This window comes from Meles meles, chromosome 16 (genome assembly GCF_922984935.1).
Source record: "Meles meles chromosome 16, mMelMel3.1 paternal haplotype, whole genome shotgun sequence".
Taxonomy (NCBI): domain Eukaryota; kingdom Metazoa; phylum Chordata; class Mammalia; order Carnivora; family Mustelidae; genus Meles; species Meles meles.
Window position 1 is genome coordinate 33,059,212 of NC_060081.1, and position 18,227 is coordinate 33,077,438.

Sequence of the window (18,227 nt, forward strand, 5' to 3'; positions counted from 1 at the left end):
GAGGGTCTGGGGTCATCTGCTCCTGCAACCATAACCTCCTGATGCTGACCGATGGCAGATGGTGGAAGGTTTTTATGCCGGAATGGGGGTGCAGGACGCAGGGACACGGGAATAATTACACAAACTCTTGCTGCAAGATCTCACACACACGCACACGCACACACACGCACACGCACGCACACGCACACACACAAGCACACGTCTGCACGTGTATTTTCCCACGTAACTATCTAAGAGTTCTAGTTAAATATTGTTCTTTTTATGTTCTTGGCTCCCAGACAACCTCTTGATATCATCGGAATGAAAATTTCTTTTTGGCAACAATGACTAACCTGGAGTTTCTTTGACCTTAATTCACAGGCCTTCAGCATCTCGTGTTCTGGCCTAGAAAGGTATCACCGACTCTTCCGCGTGACACCTGCCAGGTGAAAACAGTCCTCGGGAACACAACGCATCCCAGACAAACAAACAAATGCTCACTCTGCAGGGGCGGCTGCTGCGAGGGCGCCCACCTCTGAGGCGATCTCACAAACCGGCACACATGGGCACCCGCAGAAAGCAGAGGTCGACTCCTCACGGTCCATCTACTTAGTGACTAACGTGGTCATCTGTGAGGGTCAGAGAGAACGCAGACTGGACAGCATCAGGCCATGGCTGCCTGATTTCAAATATTTAGGATTCTTTGAGTCCTTAAAAAAAATAAATAAAGGCTCACTGTACAACTGGGTAAATTTCACTTAAGATGCCTCCTCTGTGTCCAACCCGGATTGCCAGGCAGAACTCTAGAACAGGGATCCTTCACACGCGAATCCATCTGCCTTTCCTAACCAGGTGCCCCCAGGCCCGGGGGTCTGGGGGAAGCACTGTCAAGTCCAGAGATGACCAGAGGGGTGGCCGCATGGGGTCATCACCTTCTGCATCTGGCTTCCAACCAAGGCAGAGCAAATGGTCTGATTCCTAATGTCTGATCGTTATAACCCGCGCTCTCGCGGGAAGCTGGAGCACACTGGCCTTCAGACCCGAGGCACGGAGCTGGCTGTCATCCATAATCCGGCACAATGTCAACTCAGCCGATGGGCCTCACGCATGACAGCCTGTGCATTTTAAACAATTTTACGAGCCCTAGGCCCTTGGATTAAACAATCAGGCTTCAGTACGCACCCCGCCATCCCCTAGAGCCCAGGCCAGAAAAGGCGCCCCTAGTCCTTGGGAAACACTTATCTCGCAGCCTGCTCGGGGGAGGTGGGCGGGCCTGAGCCCTGCACACTTGGTCTGGGCACCACACAAGCTTCCACTGTGCGCCTTGAAGATGTCCTGCACCAAACATGGTCATGAAAACGTAGCCAGCAGACGGGTTCACGAGACCTCCACAAGTCCCTTCCCATTACTCAGCGTCTATTAATAGCACACAGCAATTAACCAACAATGGTGCTTTCCACTGTGGGGCGCAAGCTTCGTGCAGGTGATGTACTTGCCAGTGTACTTGTCTGCCAGTTCCCGAGGCTGCCGGGACTCACGATCCGAGCTCCTTCCTCAACCTGAGTTCATGTTAAGTAAATATGTGCACATGGACACGCGGGAAGCCTTCTCCTGGCTGTTCAGCAAACAACGGTAATGCCACGTTTTGGCTATTTCCCAGCTCCCCGACTGGGTCACGGTTAAGCCCTAAGACTGTTTTCTTTGTCACTGGAGTCATCTCTTTCTGCCCTGAGTTCACTCAGCTGAAGTGAAAATTCAATAAAACAACAACTGACATCCACGGGACCCAGCGATGGGCTGCATTTGGTGCCAAACACCGTCCCACCTCTCTATGCATCACAGCCAAGGGCAACACCGCCACCAGTAACGTTTCCTCCTGCGAAACGTGGGAAGATTCCTGGAGGCACCGGCAACACCAGCTGCTGGATGGAGCGCACGTGCCCGGGGCTTCCCCTTCATCACCCAGATCAGGAAGGGCACTAATGCACAGCGGGGGACCCTCCCTCTCAGGAGGAGGGACGGCCGGACCTGGGGTTTTCTCGAACGCCTCCTCTCGGGACCTCATAGGGCTGTGGCCACTTGCCGCTGCCGCGCTGTGGAAAACCGTCTGTGCCATGGAAGACACAAGGAAACACCTCAAGAGTTCACAGTCTACACTTGATCATGGCGCTCTGGTTGGCGTGGACCTCACTGGGCCCAGCACAAGACAGGATAATTCAGACTCACTGTGCACGGCTCTACAAGGAAGGGGCAGCAAACATAACCAAAATGGGCCACAACCATGCTTCATTTTAGGGCGTACTCTCAAGGATTGGTCCAGCGATGGTTTTATGATGAGTGCATTTTAATACCAGTTCTCACGGGACCAGATCTGGGAAATTCAAAACGCCATGCCACGGACCAACCCCTTTGGCAATACCCCAACAGACGGCACCTAACCTTGCTTTACTCCCCCAAATGGCGGCTTCATTACATGGTAAACAGGGGCATCGGCCGCTGCCGGCGCTGGAAGGCCCTGGGGTGAGGGACTCGTCTGTGAACATCTCCTGGATGGCAGCCGTGCATTTCTGAGATCTCTGGGCCAGAGCGACTCTCCTCCTCTAACCACCTGCTGTACCCCAGATGTCTGTCCCTCCCTCGCTCATTCTCCTTCCGCACCTCTGGACCCTCTTGCTGGGATGACTTATATTGTGTTGTTGCACAGTATTTTCCAGTCGCCCCTTCAATTTCAGGTTTTAATGATGGATTACACTTACCTGGGATTTTAAATTATGTCAAAGAGGCTTTCTGGGAATTACGATTTCTTAATTAACTCATCTTCTTAAACTCACTAATACTCTTTATATTCATAAAATGAGCCTGGAAACAATGATATGGCATTTAAAATCTGCAAGCAAGTAACTCTTTAAAGGTTGTGACTAATTCTGAGGGCTTTTCCCTTCCGACACCCTAAACTGGCTGCTGTAGATGGGGTGCTGAATTCACCGCTCTGACCCGGCAGGGGGAGGGGTCCCTTCTCAAGTGCTCCATCAGACGATGAATCACTCCGAGCCGTACAATACCCAGCCATGCCCAGGAGGGAGGGGGTCTGGCTTGAGGAGACACCAGGATGCCCACATCATAGGTCTTGGGCAAAGCAAGAAGACAGAGCTCTTCTGGAGAACACGTCTTTACAGACAGAACACACACCCTTCGTCATCCTCCCACTTCCCTTCTCGCTCAAGTCTTCTTCACAATCACTCGATCTGCCAAAATGGAATGCCCTCCTTTGAGGTCCTAGGTGCAGGAAGAGGCTTTTTCTCTCATTCTAAACCTCCGATTTTCTTCTCCTCAACTGCATCCCAATGTCCTTCCTTAAAGTACCCTTTTAAAGAGTTTTGAAGCAAAGTGCGTGGAAAAGCAAGGGTTGAACAACTGCTCTACAAAATGGCTGTTGTTTCTCTCCTTGGTCAAACTAAAAAGGCAAACCTTGCCCTATGGCTTTCTTGCAGACAGCTAGAGGTGACTCCAGCCTTCAAATCTCTCCTTGTGCTTGGCTTCTTTGTGAGCCCCGTCACTCTCCTGTCCAGCCCTGTGACTGAAACCTTGCAAAAGACCCCAGTGAGGAGTTGGAGTCCTTGGATATTTGCCCGGTTAATAAGAAAATAGTAAAGGCCATTGTGAAATAACCAAACTAAATAGCCCCCTTCAGTTTGAGAAAACTAGAAACTCTGGGGCAGAAACTCACACATTTCAAAATTATCAGAGGAAGGAAGGAAGGAGCGCCATTTCTGTCTTCACAGCAGTGCAAGTCATCGGTGCAGCATGGGGTCAGAGAGTAGGAAAAAGCCATACAGTAAAGGAAATATTGCAGCTCAAAGAAATAAAAATATCAAAGATGACAGAGGTCACAGAATGGGATGTCAAAATTCCCAAAGATTACAAGGCACCATGGTGTGAGAGTAGGGGGAATGCCCTTAGAAGACAGACAGATGATATACTCTTGAAACATGGGAGAAAATTCAGGATTAGACCCAAGGGTATTGCTACCATCATTACCATCTTCATCACCATCACCATCATCATCACTGTCATTATCACCATCGTCTTCATCACCATCTTTGCTATCTGCATCATCATCACCATCACCATCATCCTCACCATCATCCTCACCACCATCATCTTCAACACCAGCATCACCATCACCACCATTACCATCACCATCATCATCACCATCTCCTTACCAGCATCATCACCATCACCATCACCACCATCATCAGTACCATCATCGTCATCATGACCACCAGCAGACCATCATCATCATCATCACCACCATCACCACCATCAGACCGTCATCATCATCACCACCATCACCACCATCAGACTGTCATCATCATCACTACCATCATCATCTCCACCACCACCATCATCACCATAACCATCATGACCACCATACCAATCATCATCATTATCACCATCATCACCATAACCATCATTACCATCACCACCATCATCTTCAACAGCAGTATCATTATCACCAACGCCAATATTACCACCATTACCACCACCATCATCATCATCACCATCACCGCCACCATCACCACCCAACAAAGCACTCTGCCAGCCATACTCAAGAAAACAGCTGATCAGGCTCTCAGGAATCCCCGGAAGGTATTTGCCTGCACTACCCTGCTTCACCGTGAAGCCCCAGCCCCTCAGAAAACAACAGCGGCTCACCCAGGGCAAGGAGAGCTGAGCCAGGGTTCCACCCCTCCCACCCATTTCCTCAGGCCTCACAGAGAGAGAGGGAGCATGGCTATTTCCTATCTTGACTGAGGCTAAAATCCCAGTGCCACTCAGACTGTCTGTCCTCACCACTCCACTCATGAGTGGCTTCACCTCTAAGGGGTTTTGTTGCCATGGAAGAGAGACAGGAAGGCAAGAGACCCTTACCTATAAGGTCTCACAGCAAACATAGAGCAAACAGGGCCCAGGACTGCAGAGTCAGCTGAGAGTCAGTGACTTGGACCCACCTGCCCTCTGCAGGAAGGACTGGCGATTCTACATCAACAACCTCCCCTGATGTGGATTAAAAAGAGCTGGTCTCTGCACATACAGAATCCTGGAAGGCACTGGCCTCTTCCCCACAAATGTTAGTGAGGCGCTACTGTGCGCACAGGATTGGCACTAACCAAGGGAGGGGATCCTTCCTGGAAGGGGACAAAGGGATCGAAGAAAGACCAGGTACTGTGTTGGGGAACAGGTGCCAGGAGATAACAGGCCCCTGAGGATAACTGGATTTAAGACCATCAGTGCTGATGGTGGAGGAGGAAGCACACCTACTGTGTGCTGGGCACCGGGCCATGCTTTACACACGTGTCGTCACAGTGCATCCTCAGGCTAACCTGTGGGGGAGGCGGATGCTGTGTTGACCCCTGCTGGGTAGATAAGAAAGACGATTGTCTTCTGGACCTCACTGCCTGGAAGGGGGGGGGTCATTTTGGGTCTCATGGGATTTAGACAGGCCTAGATGGAGAAGGCACCCCAAAAAGGAGATGCCCCCAGCAGGGGAGATCAACAGAGCCACACCTTCCTCCAGGACACATCCAGGCCAGGTAAGGAGGAAAAGGTAGACGAGCTGCTACAAGGCAACAGTGGTGGGGGAGGGGGTTCTGGTTTCATCGGGAGACAGGCTAAGTCAGGGCTGATTGTCCACAGACACGCACATCTAGCTCTAGGACTCTAATCAGATTAGAGACGGAGTCCCCAGCAAGTACAGACAGCAGCGGGAGACCAGCTCCTACCAAAGTCACCCTGGAAATGCCCACCCACCCAAGACAGGAGGCAAGAGCCCTCTATGCCTTCCTCCCCAAAACTGCCAGGAGTACACTGTGGCCTCTGGCTCCTGGGCCCGTGACCCCTCATGTGCTCCAGACATCACAGAAGCACAGGAAAGGAGCAAGTAAGATTTCTAAATATGAGACCGATCCACTGGGATCATATAGAGCTCTGTCTGCGTCTTACTCCTAAGTTTCCCAACAAGTGAATGCAATTCCCTTCCATCTCCCTTGGGCCGGATCACGGCAACCCTGGCTGTTAGGCGGACCACAGATGGAACTGCTGACTCGGCCCTGCCCATCCTCCAAAACTGGTTGGGCCGCTGGGGTGAGAATCGATAGAAATACTCTCACAGCCATCCACAGCCATGCAGCCTCTGCTCGCGCCTTCATGCAGGGGATGGTGCTAAGCCCAGACTCCCCAAGGGACAGGGAATTGCCAGATACACTTCATCTCATTAGCGGCCCGGAGCTGTGCTATCGCTGCCGCCGCGCTTCTTAACAAGACGCAGGATGCCTCTTGCATCTACCGGGGTCTCTGAGACTCCGTGGTGATGGGAGGCTCCGGGGCTCCTGCACCTGCTTCGGGGGGGGGGGGGCGGTCTGGGGGTCCATCTTCGTTCTCCTTCTGGGCGTGTTTCCTGGACAGGGTGTGGTCTTCCGCTCTGCCCCTGGAAGGCACGTCTCCTTTCCACACCACAAGGCAAGTGCCCAGTGGGGGGGGGGGGCGGGTTGGGGCATCTCCCTCACAATCACTTCGAGCTCCCGAGTCCCCAGACAAGAGGAGGCAGGGCAAGCCCAGGGAGTCATGGTATCGCTCCACGCCTCACCACCCAGTGGGGCCAAGCACCGAGCAGAGAGCAGCCAGCAAACAGACACATCTCTGCCACAGCGTGTCCCTTCGCAGTGAGGACAGCAGACAACAAACAAACCTAGCAACAGGGGGGTGGTTTCAGGGTCTGACGAGTGCCCTGCAGCCCCAGGAAGACCATGGGTGCAGGGAGTGGTGCGGGCGGCAGGGCTCAGGTGGACCGCTTCAGACACGCGATACCCACCAAGGGGGCGTCTGAGCTGAGACCTGAGAGGACATCAACTTGGGGAGTCAGGAGAAGGGCACCAGGGGCCGAGCAGAGTCATTGGGCAGGCCGACTCCCGCAGGGGCGAGGGGAGGGGAGCCGGGGGGAGACCGGCGGGGTTGTGCACTTGAATGGACGTGTGGGTCACATTCCGGGCCGTGGGAGCTGGGGTCCTGGACACCAGGCATTATTCCAGCAGTTTCACAGGAATATAACTCAGCTGCCATCAGGTTCACACTCTGAAAGCCAACATCTGACTCTTAGTTTCAGCTCAGGTCACGATCTCAGGGTCATGAGTTCAAGCCCCGTGTTGGGCTGCTAGCTGAGCACGGAGTCTGCTTAAGATCCTCTCTCCCTCCCCCCCGACTCCAGCCTTGAAAAGGAAAGTACACGGTACAGTGGTTTTTAGTTCATGTAGAGAGCTGTGCCACCATTACCACTAACTAATTCCAGAACATTCCACCATGCCATCACAGTGGCTCCCCGGCTCCCCACAGCCTAGTGCCGGTGAGCACGGATCCACCTTCTGTCTCGAGAGACTCACCTGTTCTGGACCCTTCACAGGAATGGGGCCACCCCGCAGGGTCTGCTGCAGGGCCGGACCCCACTGAGCAGAAGGCCTTCACGCCTCACCCTTGCTCCAGCGCGTCGGGATTCACTCCTTGTTATGAGCAAACGATGCTCCCCTGAATGCATTTACTGCGTTTTGTGGATCCAGTCACCCGCTGATGGCATTTGGGTGGCCATCACCCAAATGGCCCATCACCCAAAAAGGGGGCAGCCTCTTGTGCTGCTACAAGCACCATGTCCCAGTCTGTGCAGACACGGACTTCCTCCTCTTGGGTGCATCCAAGGGTCATGGGGAGCCTCTGGGTTCACCCTTAGGAAGGCTTTGGGGCTCGGGCTCCTGGGCGGAGACTAGCTCTGGGCAGCGCATGGGGGCTAACCGCTGGCTCAGAGGCCTACCCTTCAGTTTAGAATGACGAGGAGCCCAAGGCGCGGCTCTCAGACGCATTTGGGAAAGTTAGGCAGTTTGCCGTGGGGGGAGGCAAGCGAGGGTACTGGGTTCTTAGGTGTGATCCAGTGTGACCCGGAGGCCGTCTTGCCACGGGCTCTCCAGCCCAGGTCGGCAATTCTAGGGAACACTCGGGGCATGTGAGTATGTGTGTACGTACAGACACATGCAAACATACAGACACACGTGTGTACACACACAACTCACATGTGCCCACACATACACATGCTCAAATGCATATGTATGTAACACACACCCAGACACACAGGCACATAATTCACACATATACATGTATGCACAGATACACACACAGGTGCATGCCATACCACAGTACACACACAGGTATGCACACATATACCTAGAATACACACACGCATACAGACACATAGACACAAACATGCATGCACACACAGGTGCGCACAGTACACACACATGTACACACACGAACACACTTGGACCCTTCCCTGACGAGCTCTGACCCAGAAGCTCTGCGAGGGTCCTGGAGGCCGTCACTGGCTTGTCCAGCACAGCCAGGCATGGGAGCCCCCAGCCATCCTTTAGGTGAGGAAACTAACAGCCTGAGGCCAGGGCACACCCCAGATGGGCTCCTGCCCAGGTGAGGGGCGGGTGAATGAGCTTGTGGTCAGCCCCGCCTTGCCCTCAATAGCCCACAACACTCAGGACATGAGGCTCGGCGGCACAGTGACCGGGGGGGGGGGCGGGGGGGGAGCACACAGGTGTCACCAGGTGTGGTGGCAGGGCACCCAGGGAGAAAAGGGGAAACTGAGCAAGACAGAAGTAAAAGGGGGCTCCCACGGGTTCATCTGCCCTGGGGCTCTCGCGGAGAAGATCACAGTGCAACTGCCTGAGGCCAGTCTTCTGCCACGGGACACACGGTCCCAGCTGTGAGCGGAGCCACCGGGGGCCCAGCTCTGGCCCGTCAGGTGCAAACAGCAAAGACAGCACCCGGAGTGTGCACAATCCTAAATGCTTTAGCGACAAGTTAAGAAAGAGTCAAACTAAAGGGGGGGTGTGTTTTACTCGTGTGTTTTATTTAGCCCAATGCAGCCAATCTAGTATCATTGATGCAAGCACCCTACAGAGATGTGGCGAGAGGTGCTATTCCCTCCGTCCTCATGCTGAACCCTGCAGCTCCGCCAGCCTCCTCCACCCGCTGTGCAGTGCTCCTCGTGCTGGCCGGACCATACGGGATGTCATGGAGCTCATGCTCTGGGAGTATCGCTGGAGGGTGGTGCCCTGGTTTTGAGGTTGGGGGCAGAAAAACTCCAGCCTGAAAGGGAGTGGGGGCAGGGGAGAAGCGCCTCTCAGCAAATCCGAGCTCTTCAGTCCTGGGGCTTCCCCGGAGCTGGAGGGCAGAGGCTGAGGTTACAGGGAGCGAATGTCCGTGCCTGCTACGGACTGTGACGTGCTTCACCTGGGTACGGGGAGGAGCACAGACTCGGGCCCATGTGCCACTACACCGCCTGCCACTGTGAGACTCCAGGTGGGATTTTTTTTTTTTTTTTTAAGATTTTATTTATTTATTTGACAGAGAGAGATCATAAGTAGGCGGAGAGGCAGGCAGAGAGAGTGAGAGGGAAGCAGGCTCCCTGCCGAGCAGAGAGCCCGATGTGGGACTCGATCCCAGGACCCTGAGATCATGACCTGAGCCGAAGGCAGCGGCCTAAACCACTGAGCCACCCAGGCGCCCCTCCAGGTGGGATTTGACCTCTGTGAGCCTGAAGGTCACCAGGAGGAACGACAGCTGTGCCTGTCCCTCAGCTTGGCAAGAATTACCTAAGGTTACATGTGACACAGACGGGGTCCATCAGGTCAGATGAGCCTTCATAACAAATAAGAGAGTTAGAGACAGTGGCAGCAGGAGGGAGACTGGGCTGGGCTGGGCTGGCCAGGGAAAGGATCCGATGGGCCCCTGGACAGCACAGCCCAGAGCACATCTTGGGTTCAGGCCCGCTGCGGGGGCATGGTTCCCTGGAAATCGTCCACTTCCCCTGCCCCTACCCTCCCTCTAGAGCCCGTCTGTGCCCTGAGCCACGGCTGCAGCCCTATCCCCAAGCTGGGCTGCTCCTACCCCTGCCCAATCTGGGCAGGTGTGTCGTCCAGAAGGGGAAGGTCTGTCCACCCTCAGCCCGGAGCAGTGAGGACCTGGCCACCATCCCACCCACTCACTACCGAACACCATCCCCACAGCTTCTAGGCTGCGAGAGCCCCTGCAGAGCACAGCAGGCAGGTGCCCGCCCCCTGGCAATAACCATCTAGGGCAGAAGGACCCCAGAGAGGAAATGGTAGCCATAGCAACTGCTTGGGGCCAAGGACAGGGGCCCTGACTGCAGGGCCAAGGGTGTGGGGATGAGGAGGGGCCGGCTGGAGAGCTGGAGAGCAAGAGAGCTGGAGAGCTGGAGAGCAGGAGAGCTGGAGAGCTGGTGGCAGTGGGTGGCCTTCCAGAGGGAGGGAACAGAGGAACAGGGCACGTTTGACAACAGCAGAGACAAGAACATTCTACGTATGATGGAAGGGTGGGAAGTCTGCCTCCGTGTAACCCCCAAACTCCAACAGTGACCAAGCCACCCAAGCACCTAGCAGGGCATCTGTCTTGCCCCCCGAGCTGGGCCGAGTGAACCTAAGCCCCCTTTGGTGGGGCAGCAGGAGGGCTGGGTCCCCTTTCTGGTCTGGAAAGGTCAGGCTCACACATTATGCCTGTTGTCCTCCCCAAGCGGAATGTCCCCTGCGACCCGGCCACCTCATGCTGCCCCCCCGGCCCGTTGCTGAGCGTCCCCAGGCCTCCGTGGTGGAGCGGGCCTCGAACGCAGCACAGACGTTAATTCCGACCACTCTGACACAAAGCAGTCAACTTGACATCATCACAAGCTTCGGCTGAAGTGCCGACCTGGGGCTTCGGCGGACGGGCCAGGTGTCTGCAGTCACAGAAGGCGGTTCCCTGCAGCCAGCGCTCCTGTCCTGCCAGGGGCCCCGGGCCACCTCCACCCGCATACGGGCGGCGTCTCAGGCTGCGCCACGATGGCCTCCTCCCTTACCCAGCCAGACACGGCCCTGCCTGCTCCTTCCGCCACCTGAGTAGTAAGTAAGCCCTGCTGGGGGCTCATTCGGCCAGCCCCACGGACACTCCATACAGCCGCACCCCTGCAACACCTCCCATCCCCGAGGGACGACAGCTTAGACTTGGCCAAACGTTCCGTGTGCACACGCGTGTGTGTGCGACGGTGTGTGGGGTCGCACCTGCCCTGGTTTCTTCTCTTTATCCAAGATGCTGAAATGCTCCTAAAAAATGACTGCAAGAAATTATGCTGAGTGAAATAAGTCAAGCAGAGAGAGTCAAGTATCATATGGTCTCACTTATTTGTGGAGCATAACAAATAACATGGAGGACATGGGGAGATGGAGAGGAGAGGGAGTTGAGGGAAACTGGAAGGGGAGATGAACCATGAGAGACTATGGACTCTGTAAAACAACCAGAGGGTTTTGAAGGGGCGGGGGGGGGTGGGAGGTTGAGGAACCAGGTGGTGGGTAATAGGGAGGGCATGTACTCCATGGAGCACTGCGTGTGATGCCAAAACAATGAACACTGTTATGCTGTAAATAAACAAATAAACAAATTAAAAAAAAAAATGATACCTGTTCTCGAAATCCCTGCCAGCGGTCTCCACCCAGGCGGGCCTCGCAGGACAGCACTCCCCTCTCCACACACAAGTTTAGCCTCGCCCAAAAATACAGACTCCCTGGCGCAGAGGAGGGGCTGAGGCTTTGTTTCCAGAGACGCTGGGCAGGACGGTGGGGGAAGGGAAAGAGCCTCATATCCGTGTGGTGATAAGCACTGAGGTCACAGGCTTGTCCCGGAGTAGCGGGTGTCTGAGACCACAGGGTGGGGCCCAGGAGGGCTGTGGCCACCGCAGGGAGAGAGAGGGACAGCCCCAGCCCATCTCTTGCCATGAGATGCTTGAGTGAAGAGCCCGGGGCTTCACAGAGGGAGGGGCCGCCTGCCAGAGTCCCCGCATTAGCACGGATGGAGCCCATGTGCAGGTTGAGCCCTGGGCCATCCCCACGGCAGAGGGAAGCCAGTCTGAGGGCACACAGCCCAGCAGATGACGCTGAGACCCACGACAGCTGCTGGCCCCTGGGACACATCAAGAACCACCTCACCCCCCCAAATTGCAGTCAGAGAGGAAGGAGAATGCGGAGGTACCCACCTCTTGGCTCAGAGGGTCCCATGGGATGGCTGCAATGGGGACTCTGACCCCACGCAGGTGGGCTCAGTGCTCTGCACCCCTCCCCCCATATCAGGATCCCCGCCTGGTGGGCTGGCATCACGGGAAGCCTTGGGTTCTCTACAGACACAGCCAGCCCCAGTGGCTCTGAGCCCACAGCCACGGGGCAGCTCAGTGCCTGGAAATGTGGGATTTTCCTCCGCTACTTGGCTGACTTGGCTCTGCACTCCGACCTCTCCCCAGGGAGGCCCTAAGACATGCCTACATTCCAGCAGGCTCTGAGGCACTCAGAACAGTAATGGCAGCACGTGGGAAGGTCTTGTCCCTGTTCAGCATGGATGGCATAGTTTCTGGGTGTGTCTGTGTTACCACCGAGGACCGGCCTCTGCCCATCAGGGAAGAGCTTCTTGGGGCCGACTAGTGCCCGGCCCCTGACCTGGCTCTGCAGATACATGGCAGGAAAGCAGACAGACACCAGCACGGTCCCATGTGGGGCCTACAGTCTCGGCTCTCTTGGAAGAGTTTATGCCTGCCCTGGAGAAATGCTGACCAAGGGCCCCTCTAGCCAGACACCGCTAAGGATGACAGCCAGGCCTCGAGGTCCAGGCGGGGAGAGAAATAGTGAAGCCAGATGGTTTCAGATGTAGATTAGTACTAGAAGATATGAAAACAGCAAAAGGGCTGACACCAGGCCTCACCCCGGGGGTGGGCATGGGCCGAGATATGGACGACAAAAGGACAAAAGGCAGCCGTGGCCAGAGTTGGGGAGAATATTCCAGCTCCTGGGGACAAGCTGGACAAGTGTGAGGAATAGACAGGACCAGGTGGGGGGCACGAAGAGACTGGGGAAACGTGCTGGGGCCAGGCCAGATGGTGAGGGTGTGCCTGGGTTTGCCAAGCGCAATGGAGCCAGGTCGGACAGGAACACCAGAAGATTCATGCTTTTTAAATGGTCCCTGGGACTGCTGTGGGCAATGGACTCGGGCAGCGGTGGGGGCGTGAGGTCGTCCCAGCGGAGGGGAAGACAGGAGGAGGAGGAGGAGGAGGAGAAGGAGGACTCTGGGGATGGTGTAGAAGCGGTCATGGCAGGGTGCACCCGGACCAAGCATGGGGGGACGGAGGCATAGAGCCCTCCCCACCGCCCAGCCGGCAGAGATCTCTCCTGCAGCGAGGGTCAGGAGCGGATGTTTTTGATGGCCACTGACAACGTCCACCAGGGTGGAAAATGCACACAGCCTTGGACCCAGCCATTCTGACTCTGGGAATGGATTCTGCGGATACACTCCTGGATGCCCCAGGTCATCCCCACTAGGAAACTCCCACTCCCTGTGCCCTCTCTGGCGGGAGCTGCTATAGCCAAGTACTGAGACCCACAGGGCAAGACACCAGCAGCCACTAAATGCAACAAGGCGTTACTCTATGAACGGCCGTGGAACTTCGATCAATAACTAATCTTAAGTGAAAAAAGCAAATTCACAAGGCATTGCACGTGGTGACCCTGATCATGGGGACGGGGGCGTCCTGCCAGGGCGTGCGTGTGCCGTACCCACACGGGTTTGTCCAGGCAGCACCATGGGGCCACAGCACAGCCGTGGCACCCCCGCCGGTGTGGCAAGTGACAATGCCCTGGGGCACTGGGGTGGGGCTGTGGGATGAGACTCTCTTCCTGTCACTGCAGCCAGAGCTTGGCTGCTCTGGTGACACACAGTCCAATGCGACCATCCAGGGTCGGCCGATGTGAGTGAGGATCTCCGGGAGGCAAACACACCCCCACCTCTGATGCCTTCACAGGGACTGGCACAGGGGAGAGACGGTGGACGTGGGAGAAGGGGGGCTCTAGTCTCATCGCACCTGAGAGCGAGGGGTGGACTGCCTCATGACCACCTCCGCTCATGGTCTTGCGGACACTGCAGCTGTGCATGCCCAGGGGGGCCGGGAAGCACATCGCCCGCCTGCCCACCCCTCAAGCTCTAGGCCACCCAGCATGTCGTGACCCACACGGGCGTGAATCAAAACGCATGAGGCACGTGACTATTTCCACTACTTACAGAGTATAACGGGACTTCAGGCCACCGCCGGCACCGCCTAGAAAAGCCTCACTTCCTCCTTCAGCAAACTGCTGTTTAAATTAGCAATTTCATTAAAAACCAATTCAGAGTCACGTAAACCGTCTAAGGTAGGAAGTAAACACCCCCTTCTCATCCGGCTCCCCACCCCTGCTCCACAGAGGCGTGTCAGCTTCTCTTATACCCTCTGAAAACGCTCCACGGACATATACAAGCACAGACACCAGCCAAGAGAGTCCCCAACAAATACACATCTTGCGAATTTGCTTTTTCACATGACATGAACAACTAGTCAAAATCCCACAGCGGCTCATAAGATCCCACCCCCTCAAACCATGAAGGCCACCTGGCTTCCTGCTCCGTACGAGCTGAGACTATTCTTTTTTTTTTTAAATATTTTATTTATTTATTTGACAGAAAGAGATCACAACAAGGCAGAGAGGCAGGCAGAGAGAGAGAGAGAGAAGGAAGAAGGCTCCCAGCGGAGCAGAGAGCCCAATGCGGGGCTTGATCCCAGGACTCTGGGACCATGACCTGAGCTGAAGGCAGAGGCTTAACCCACCGAGCCACCCAGGTGCCCCGAGCTGAGACTGTTCTTGGCAGATGAACACTGGTCTCGTCTTCAGTTCCAGTGATCAGAACCCGCTGGTGAAGACGGCTGCCTGGGAGCACCTGCGGGGTAAGTTTCTGGAGGTGCTGTGGGACCACGGGCTGTGTCCACAGCACCATAGCCGACGCTGTCAAATGACCTCTGGAATTTTGACCGTAAACCTCCACCAGCCACCTGCACAAGGGCCAACAGCCCCACACCTCCGCATCCCGCACCCCCTTTTCCTCCCTGCCAACCCAGTTAGAGAAAGGGTGCATCACGGTTTTCATCGGCGTCGTGGTGCACGTGAGCACCTTTGGAAGTCGGCTCAAGCAGCTAAAACCCTTCTCCGTGAACCGCGGGTGCCTGAAGCCATTGCTTCTTCAACTACCCCTCCCCGCCGTCTGCACCAATATGAGCCCCTGGTCTCCTCTCATTGATTCTAAAAAGAACTTTACTTATTAAAGCACTGTCCAATATAGTAAAGACATTTTCCCCAAGTGCCTATTTTTTTCTGGAAAACTTGAGCGGTACGCTTTCGACAGTCAGGAACATTAAGTGTCACACAGTCAAATGTCACGGTCTTTCCTCACGTGGCTTCTGGGCACATGGATCTCTCAGATAAACTAGACTTCCAGCGGACGGGGCCAGGCAGCACCCCCAGGGCCCGAAGGGCCACCCCCTCCCCCCCTGTTGCGGGACCCCTCAGGGAGAGAAGGAGCAGGATGGCCACTCTCATCTGGCCACGGCGAGTCCCAAGCCTTCCAGGCGGTGAAGCCGCAGTGGACAAACCAGTCATCTGGAAATGACACACAGGAAGGCGGCAGCAGGAACGGCCAGGTCGTTGCCGCCGGCCATCTCTCGGTCCTTCATATGCTGGCGGATTACTGCGATGACAAGTCATAAGAAGCAACATGCCTTGTGTCTGGTGACATCTTCTTGCCACTGAAAACCAAATAAATTTTTCTTGCAAGGAAGTGAAAAGCCACTCATTTTTTTGTGACTGATTCATGTGACCTAATATGTAAAATGCTCTCACCCCAGAACGCTCCGGGAAGAAGTCCGCTCACCCCGTACGCAGCAACGCCGAGCCCACAGCCTGCTCCCTGGGCAGCCACGGCACCTTCCAGGATTCCTAGAAGCCTTCTGGGCCAAGGAGACAAGTTTTATAGTCAGTGTAATTTTAATACTGATTACACTTCCTTATGCGGAATCGTAGGAAGATGGTCATTTACTCCATATATTGTGACATGCTCGGGCGCCCACCCACCCCCTCCAACTGGCCCAGACAACAAACAGGCTTGCATTTCCATGGCGCTCGGAAACCACATGGCACATTGGAGAGAGAATTGTGTATTTCATGAGAATAATCCTTTTTTTTTCTCATCTAGCTTTCTGTTATGCATGCAGTTTTACATGAGTGAGCCAATATAGTTCAAAACTTGTCACTCACTCATTTATGTTTCTGATACATATTCACGGAAACCTTCCACACGCTCAACTTTGGGCAAAGCCCTTCCTAAAACAAGTCACTCATGGGAGGGGTCTGGAAGGGACCCTCACGACCACCTACACAAAGATTTCACGAGAGGAATGGAAAGGGGTGACCTCGTCCCTTCACTGTATCTGTCCCCTCAAGTTGCTGTCTGGAAACAGAAGGGGATGGCATCGTTACAGCAAGTCCCCCCTGCTCGGTGTCCCTCTGGGGTCTGTCTGGATCTTCAGAAAAGCAGCCACTTGATGTCTGACGGGCTGGCAATGGCGCCATCACCATGGGGCAGTGGGCGTGTGGGGACACGGCGTTGTGTGGACCAGGCACCACAGTGGAAAAGTAGGTTCAAGCTGTCCGATGAAACAGCTGTGACAGCAGCAAAGGCCTTGTCGAGGTTTTCTGGTAATTTCCTGACCAAGACAGTTGACACTCACAGAGGCAGCCCTACAGAGCTCATGGCTGCGGCTGCTTCACGGAAAGAGCCGCGTGGAGCAGAGAAGACCAGCACCTGCATCTCTTCATACACCCAGGACGCGCCTGTGGACAGAGCACGGCACCCGCCTTCCTGTGCATGCCTCTCCCCAACCTGAGCCAGCGCTCCCGGGCCTTTGCACTTAGTGCGAGACACAAACTCTATCTCTCCACACCTGCTCCTTCGGTCCCAGACACACTGACACCATAGGCCGCTGCCAGTCCGAACTTCCTATCCCTCCTGAAACACACACGACCCCCCACCGATGCTGCACAGTCTTACTCCTCATTCACCTTTTGTCAGAAAAGAGAAATTCCGAGGCACTGCGGTCTGCAGGTAAGGGAACATTCACGGGATTTAAAAGAGCAGCTTCACACGTGATGGGAAGTGTGTCTGTGGGTTTTCCTCATGCGGATGTGATGTGGACCCTGGGAACGTCGGGGTCCCCTGATCAGCTTCAAGAGACTCCGTGTGAGGAACACGAAAGCCAAGGCTGCTCTTTTCAGTGACCCCCCTTATTTGTGACCCACACAGGACAGTGTGTGATCTACACAGGAGTGATCCACACAGGAGTGATGCCAGGAGGCCCCCGAACCCCCAAGCCCACTGTCCTCTTTTCTGCTGGCTGACTCTGCCTGGAAGCGGGCACAGCTCCTGTCCGCCTGTCTCCTTGAGGTTCCGCAGAGGCCCAGGGGGAGGGGCACAGAGCTCCTGCGGCTGATCTGAGGCCCCGGCAGACTCTGGCCCTGCCCGTGCCCCGTGAGCCCAGTGTCAGAAGCCAGGACTCACTGAGCTGCTTCCTCTACATTGAAGAGAAAAGCTCACCAGTGATCCCGTATCTCCCTATTTGATGGCCTTCTAGAGAGATCCATGGCCCAAAGCTCTCAGAGAACGAAAGGGTACACCTTCTCGGGGTGCCAGCCACTCTCCCTCTGCTCCCCTTCCACATGCAGGGAGGGGCAGGACGCTGTGTTAACAACATCTCCCCAGGTTCAGGTCCATCTGGAAGTTCAGGACGTCCGTCCTCTGCCAATACGGTCCTTATGGATGTGACCGAATGAAGAGGAGGCCGCACCAGGTTAGGGTGGGCCGCACCAGGTTAGGGTGGGCCGCGCCAGGTTAGGGTGGGCCGTGCCAGGTTAGGGTGGGCCCCAATCCAGTGAGCGGTGCCCCCGTGAGAAGAGGGAAATCTGGAGGCAGTGTCCTCTCAGCCATGGGGAGGAGGTCGCGTGCTGAGGGATGTGGGGGCCCAAGGGAAGGTCACCAGGCCAAGGGGTCGCCAGGGCCTCTGGCTGTCCCTGAAGCTGGAGAGGCAGGAAGGACCCTCCCCCGTGACTTCCAGAGGGAGCACAGCCCCGCCCACACCTTGACTTCCCAGAGTCGAAGAGCCTCCAGAGTCGCAGGACAGACCACATCTGTCATTGAAGCCGCCCAACACACAGTGATGTGTTAGAGCAGCCTGGAGATGCCCATGCACT

The 18,227-nt window shown here is 55.5% G+C and overlaps 1 long non-coding RNA gene across 1 annotated transcript; it reads right to left on the bottom strand.

Moving 5' to 3' along the window:
- Window positions 1–15,489: 15,489 nt before the first annotated feature.
- On the bottom strand, window positions 15,490–17,188 carry LOC123927193. The gene is made up of 3 exons (XR_006815381.1): window positions 17,043–17,188; window positions 15,825–15,931; window positions 15,490–15,730 (listed from the first exon to the last, which is right to left on the bottom strand). It is a non-coding gene; the product is annotated as an uncharacterized LOC123927193 (long non-coding RNA).
- Between the last annotated feature and the right edge of the window lie 1,039 nt (window positions 17,189–18,227).